Below are 7,328 nucleotides of genomic sequence, written 5' to 3' on the forward strand. Positions count from 1 at the left end.
TTAGATTGTAAAAAGTTAAATTTAATTCATCTCAATTTTATTTTGATATATATTTTTAGGTCTCAGGTTAAACTAAAAGATGAGTACTACGGTCCATTCTGTCTTGTTTTTTTTTTTTTTTTGAGATTTTATTTATTTATTTGACAGACAGAGATCACAGAGAACCAGGCAGAGAGAGGAAGAAGCAGGATCCCTGGTGCGGGGCTTGATTCCAGAACCCTGGGATCATGACCTGAGCCGAAGGCAGAGGCTTTAACCCACTGAGCCACCCAGGCGCCCCTCCATTCTGTCTTGAATGTTCTGTGAGTTTACCCCAGTAGGTGGAAATTCAGTGACACAGTCTCATAAGGACTCTTATTATAGAAAGTAGTTTTTTTTTTTTAAATAGAATCCCCCAAATAATGACAAAAGTGCCAACCAAATCATATTCAGCTGCACTCTCTTAGCATGTTGGTAATCCGCTGTATTTTGGTTCAGGCTGGCTTAATATTCAGGATCCCTGTTGTCTCACTTGATCCTGACATCAGAGGAACCTGGATATAATGTACAGATTGATGAAGATCTGCAGAAGTCCCAGCAGGACAGCACAACATTCACAATAACTCATACCTGCCTGGCAAGAAAGAGTTAAAGCCACAGGGAGACAGGTTGTTGGAGAGAGTGATAAAGGACCCCAGTCTCTGTGTGGGGTCCATGACGAGGCGCACGATGAATCTGGATTCGTGGGGCCTCCAAACAGCTGTAGAAAGGTAGTGGGGGCAAGGTGCAGAGTAGAGCCAGTCCCCCTATCTGGCTCCCAGAGACTGTCAGAGGAAGGGACGGGGGTGCATCCTTTGAGGTGGAATGGGAATTTCTCCGAGTCCAGCTAGCCTGCTGCTCTGAGTCCATGAGCACATCCCGCTCAGAAGGGCTTTCCCATTGACCTTATATCACAGGATTTTACCCAAGACTCCTGGAGCGGCTTCCCTGGGCCAGAATTCCTTGCTTAGGAAGGACAAGTTTACCCAGGGGGACTCCCATCAATCATGTGCAAGCAGAGTCATTTGCCAGGGAAAGTTTGTGGTTTTTGCCTCTGGTGATGGGCACGGTCCTTCCCGCCCCCGCCCCCACCACCCCGCCACCCTTGCTGCCACCTGCTCAAACTCACCGTGAAGCCACAGCACCAAGGTCTGTGGGAGCTCCTTGACCAGGATCAGCCACAAGGATAAGCTCTGGAACAACTGCATGTAAAAGCAGCAAAGAATTAGGGATTTGGGGATAGAAAGGACATTGAGAGACCTTGTCTACGCCCTTCCTTGTTTAGGGGAAGAAATTACAACCAAGGAAGGTCAGAGTAAGGGCAAACTAAAATGCTGTCTACCAACCCATCCAACATTCTTTTAACTTCACCCTCATGCTTGCTGTGACATCATTCATTTATGGAAGGAAAAAAACCCCTTACTGTGTGCAGAAGAGGATGGAGAGAATACACAGTTCCCTGAGGTTCAGCTAATTTGTCTGGAACAGAGACAACCTGAGTTGTCTAATTAGAGAACAGGGGACACAAACCCACTCTGTCAAACCGTTTTGCAGAGTGACCACTTGATGGCACTGTGGCTCATCGGCAGAACCCACCACCTCCTCACTATGCCTGTCACACAGGCCGGTTTGGAGCAGTCCTGGTCTCCTAGCAACAAGACAGGGACAATTGCTGAGCACCAGGAGCAGCTGTAGATTAACTAATCAATCAGTGTCTTCAAAAGATGGAGCATCTAAACATTGGAGGTAGTCCCAAAATAATTAATACTCTTTACGGACATGCAATCACCAGTCAAAATAGTATTTGAAACCCTTTTTACAAATGGTGTCATTTTAGAAAATCAGGCCCCACCCCAAAGTGGTGATTGTGCTGCCCACACTTAGCCAGGCTTTTCTCTCATTTCTGCTTCTTGTACCATTCTGCTCCAAGAATTCATGGCCCTTTTCACAGCAGTGCAATCCAGACTTGCCCTAAAATTAAAGGTTCCTATGCTCCTGGTAAGGAGGCAGTTAAATTTATTTGAGGCCTCTCTCATTTCCCTCAGACCATCTTTAATTTCTTGATTTCCTACAATCTGGACCATTCTGAACTTTTTTGTTTAGCTGAACACTTGTGTTCAAAAGTTCTATATTCTTTTCTAGAAGAAGTCTCTTTCAAAGATTGCTTTTAAAAACTGCCCATCAACCCTGAGTTAAGGACTCTATGACTAGGAGTCACCTATAATTTGAAGAATGTACGATTTTAGTTCTGCAGGAAAAGACTGCCAACAGTCTCTGGGCTCTGCAGTGATGGGTGTATCTGGCTTCAGGATCAGAATGTAGTTCTGGGAGCTTGAGAACATCATCTGGTTTTCAGCAGGCAGTCTATAGAGTAGTTCCGGCTATTTGCCCACAGCAGCTAGATATAGATTAAAACTCCTCTAAGGGAATTTTGAATGCATCCCCTTTAGTCTGCTTCCCCGTGTGTCTTCCAAAGCATAGTCTCTTAAAGAATAAAGACTGGATTCTGCTAGTGGGACCCTGAGGGTGCTAAGATGAGGACATGCCAAAGACAGCAGGGCAGCGGAGTAGGCGTGAGGAGCTATATGGGAGAGAGACGGGCTGCACCATAGCTGAGAAGAATAGATGTATATTCTGTCCATCTGTCTAGATTCATTTACACTGCTGGGCTCTCTGATTCTCTGGGCAGATGCATTCTCCTTGAGTGACTCTTTAAACACGAGTGAAAATTATGGGGCACCTGGGTGGCTCAGTCAGTTAAGCACCCAACTCTGGATTTTGGCTCAGGTCGTGATCTCAGGGTCCTGCGACTGAGTCCCGTGTGGGTTCCACACTCAGCAGGGAGTCTGCTGGAGATTCTCTGTCCCTCTGTCTCTACCCCTCCCCACTCCTGCTCTCTTTCTAAAATAAATAAGTCTTTAAAAAATAAACATTAGTGAAAATTAGGCACAACCTTCCAGTGTATATCCAGACAGCAAAGTTTTCCTTAATCACAAATAGTATGATGGTCACTTTCAAAGTTTCCGAAGTCAACTTCTGTGTTGAAGTTCAGGTTCTGCTTAACCCTTTTTAACCCAGCAAATTATTCTCAAGCCACAGCTTTCCCTTTTTTTTTTTAAAGATTTTTATTTATTTATTTGACAGAGAGAGATCACAAGTAGACAGAGAGGCAGGCAGAGAGAGAGAGAGAGGGAAGCAGGCTCCCTGCCGAGCAGAGAGCCCGATGCGGGACTCGATCCCAGGACCCTAATATCATGACCCGAGCCGAAGGCAGCGGCTCAACCCACTGAGCCACCCAGGCGCCCCCACAGCTTTCCCATTTTTAAGATGGGGACATGGCAGTGCCCACCTGTATGAGGGATCACTGGAACCCTAATAATGGGATGATGATAATATTTGGAGGAGGAAGTGGCTTAGGCCATTGAAGGGACTGACAAGCCTGAAATGTATAGGGCAGGCAGGCAGGCAGGCTGGAAACTCGGGTACTTGGTGTTGTCGTTTATGAAATCTATAGGATGGGCCAGCAGGCAGGATTTGAAGCTGTAGTCTTGAGGCAGAATTTCTTCTCTAGGAAACCTCATTTTTTTGTTCTTAACACCTTTAACTGATTGGATAAGGCCCACCCATACTATCAAGGATACTCTTTATTTAAAGTCAATTGATTGTAGATGTTGATCACATCGTCAAAGTACCTTCACAACAACATCTAGATTAGTGTTTGATAACTAGGTAGTACAGCTAGATAAGTTGACATGTAAGACTAACATATCTAACATATCTAACATGTCTAATTCTAACAACTAGAATTGTTGTAGTAATAAAATGAGCCCAAATTCATGTAAATCATTCAGTGGGTTACTGAATACATGAGAAACCCTCAACAAAGGTTTTCTATGGTTATTTTACTTTAGCCATTGCTAACCCAATGAATTTTTCCATCTTTCAAGGTACTTGGCACCTATTGCCATGTGTTAACAGTAGAAACAGGTTTTTAATACTACTCTCAAATTGTGGCATGGTTTTCCTCCTTTAGCTTTTTTTTTTTTTTTTTTTTTTTTTTTTTTTTTGTTAATTCTGCTAAGATCTTACAGACTCAAGGGAGAAGGAACAATTGAAAGCAGGGACGTAGGTGGTAGAGCTGCTTCTCTACTCACCCCAAAGGGAATTATTCGCCCTTCAAATATTTCTTAGGAAGGAATGGTCTAAAAACAGGAGACACGAAATACTTCAGAATGTAGACTTTTATCATCACTCTTCTGTTGGGGTTTCCACTTACACGGAAAAGAAAACTGACGGTTGAAAATCAGTTTGTTAATTTAAGTATTCATTCTAGCAGAATATGAAAAATCAATGAAATGGGACCTAAGTCACTGTGGGCCATGGTTAGTCAGAAGCAACTGTGTAGCTAAGCCATGTAACAACTGTCTATTTTCAGTTAAACCATAAATGAACTATTACTATGACTACACATGAATCTCAGTGAAATCAAGTGAAACGGGAGTGAAGGTATTAAAAAAAAAAAAACAGCTACTTGGTAATTGGAGTCGAAGGCAAAAGAAACATAATGAAAAGCCAAAGACTCACACTTGGGAACACAAATAATATAAGGTACATTTAAGTTTATTTTGAAGAAAAATTTAACAGAATGGTTTGTGGCTTTTTTATTTTTTATTTATTTATTTTTTTTTTTTTCAAAGAAAAGACAAACGAGTTTACTGTTTGGGATGTTTATGAGAGGATAAGCCAAGGGCAAAAGCCAACCTACTGAGGATGGTAGAGCAGAAGGAAGGAAGCATTCTGTCTTCAATGACTTTAAATGTCTTTAATGACATTGTCAAGCCCCCATAGCTTTCTCTCTCATGATTCTTTACACCAGTTTTACTTGGGTATTTACTCTTACCTGAAAGGCTCCTAACAGATTGCCTATTCTTGTTCTATACAGATTACCCAGTGGTGTGAAGGTGGCTTGTATGTGTTGTAAGAGCCAATTTTTAAATTTTCAAAAATGTTGGTTGCCTAAATCAACCACGGTGGGAGTTTTTCTACCCCGGAAATTGTTAAACACTGCAAACAGACCTCCCCCAACCAGGAGTCGGTCATTAGACATCTACCAGCACAGCTGCCTGCTTCTTTTTGCTCAACAAAAATGTTCCTAAACAGCCACCTGACTCAAAATGCCATGGGTACCTAGTACACTTGTAGAGATACTTGATTTTCACTGTATCTGGAACAAACTGATGAGCACACTTTAGCCTGATGTTGTTCTGTCACCCCCAGGAGAATGATGTGGTTAATGATCTATAAGACATTTTTTAATTAACATATAACGTATTATTTGTCCCAGGGGTACAGATCTGGATCATCAGGCTTACACATTTCACAGCACTCTCCATAGCACATACCCTCTTCAGTGTCCATAACCCAGTCACCCCATCCCTCCCACCCACCCCCCAGCAACCCTCAGTTTGTTTTATGAGATTAAGAGTCTCTTACGGTTTTTCTCCCTCCCGATCCTATCTTGTTTCATTTTTCCCCTCTCTTTCCCCCACAACCCCCTGCCCTGCCTCTCAAATTCCTCATATCAGGGAGATCGTATGATAATTGTCTTTCTCTGGTTGACTTATTTCGCTTAGCATTACCCTCTAGTTCCATCCACATCATTGCAAATGGCAAGATTTCATTTCTTTTGATGGCTGCATAGTATTCCATTGTATATATATACCACATCTTCTTTATCCATTCATCTGTTGATGGACACCTAGGTTCTTTCCATAGTTTGGCTATTGAGGACTTTACTGTTATAAACATTCGGGTGCATGTGCCCCTTCGGATCACTACATTTGTATCTTTAGGGTAAATACCCAGTAGTGCGATTGCTGGGTCATAGGGTAGCTCTATTTTCAACTTTTTGAGGAATCTCCATGCTGTTTTCCAGAGTGGCTGCACCAGCTTGCATTCCCACCAACAGTGTAGGAGGGTTCCCCTTTCTCCGCATCCTCGCCAACATCTGTCGTTTCCTGACTTGTTAATTTTAGCCATTCTGACTGGCGTGAGTGGTTTTGATTTGCATTTCCCTGATGCCGAGTGATGTTGAGCACTTTTTCATGTGTCTGTTGGCCATTTGGATGTCTTTTGCAGAAATATCTTCATGTCTTCTATAAGACACTTAATTTCCCTAATGGAGGGATAATGGAAAGGACCTGTGTGATGAGCCCTTTGTAAAATTTGAAAAAGGACTTTCTCCTATATTTGCAGTCTGTCTGGCTGGGCACTGAGTCAGCATCTCCTGAGCCCCATTGTGCTACGATTTGTCCTCAAGCCTCCCTTGCCCCACCGCTTCTGGCTCTCTCCACTCTGCTGGGTGCCAGGAAGAGCACATAGTTCTGCTTTAAAGACACTGCACTCGTGCCTGCTGGGTAGGCTTCTTCCTCTGCCTCCTTAAAAAGCTCAAGGGCATGTGGGTTTTCCTTTTTCTGTCTGGAGTGGTAAAAACGTGGGGCTCCTCTCACAAGAGAAGAGGCACTGCCGGCTTTCATTTTGTATTTTGACACCTACGTGAAGGCCTCTTTTGGGGAGAAGGCTTGGCCGTCTTTCCCCCCCACACACCCTTTCTTCCTTCCTTTTCCAATGCTCTTCTTATGTGACAGTTGTAGCCTAGGGCTGCCCTGGCTTGACATTGAGGGGAATTTTGTATATACATTTATTTATTTATTTCGCCATAAATCCTATACTTTCTTTCCTTGTAGTGCTGGCAGGCATGGTCTTCATCCCATTGAGGTGGTGCAATCCAAAGCTCTGTGTAGGCCTGGGATGGCCTTTTGGCCTGTTTGGTTCTGGACTATCCAAGTCTACCCGGTGCAGGCCAAGTTGTCATTTTAGCCTGCTAACTTGGTTCCATGTTGGGTTTGGGGCTATAAAGTGCTTAGCAGGCATTGCTTTCCTTCTCAGCACAGGGGCACTGAGGCATGGAATCAGTTCTGTTGAACCACAAGACATTTTTCCTGCTCAAATATGTGTTTTTCCTCAGAGTCAAAAATGGCCTGCAAGCCAAAGTTCACTGTCCAACTCCAGCCCAATACCCAGCCCAGGGGTATTTGAGGGACCTGTCCCAGCTCACTAGGGGAATAAGTCTGTGCACTTGGACCCCAGGGTTTACTTTAAGAAGTCAACTGATTTACCTCTTAGTCACTTCTAGAGTTGGGCTGAGTATCTCTCCGCTGTCCTGAACAGTTTCTAAGTCACAACTATCAATACAGCTGACCCTTGAATGATGCAAGGGGCAGGGGTGCCAACACCCCACAAAGTCAAAG

Source organism: Lutra lutra, chromosome 8, assembly GCF_902655055.1.
Source record: "Lutra lutra chromosome 8, mLutLut1.2, whole genome shotgun sequence".
NCBI lineage: Eukaryota > Metazoa > Chordata > Mammalia > Carnivora > Mustelidae > Lutra > Lutra lutra.